This window comes from Eimeria mitis, genomic scaffold (assembly GCF_000499745.2).
Source record: "Eimeria mitis Houghton genomic scaffold, Emh_scaff3677, whole genome shotgun sequence".
NCBI lineage: Eukaryota > Apicomplexa > Conoidasida > Eucoccidiorida > Eimeriidae > Eimeria > Eimeria mitis.
In genome coordinates, this window is record NW_013572018.1 from 4,345 (window position 1) to 4,583 (window position 239).

Consider the following 239-nt stretch of genomic DNA (forward strand, 5'->3'; position numbering starts at 1 on the left):
GTGTGTGTGTATACACGTATATGTATACACATCTATACGCATAAAAAAATATACAAACCTAAATAAACAACTAAATAAATAAGCAAATAAATAAATAAAATAAATAAAAAAAAACAAAAAAAATAAATAAAAAAAAGAAAAATATTAGTATACTTACATGTATATCAAGCGGCTCTCTAGGGCCCTCCAGCACTTAATTATTTTTTGCTGCTGCTGCTGCTGCTGCTGCTGCTGCTGCT

The 239-nt window shown here is 28.9% G+C and overlaps 1 protein-coding gene across 1 annotated transcript in view; it reads right to left on the reverse strand.

The window, feature by feature from the left end:
• The window catches only part of EMH_0068410 (uncharacterized protein), a gene marked incomplete at both ends in the record, with an annotated part of 5,184 nt that overhangs the window by 3,845 nt on the left and 1,100 nt on the right, over nucleotides 1-239 (reverse strand). The gene's annotated exons all lie outside the window — the stretch shown is intronic.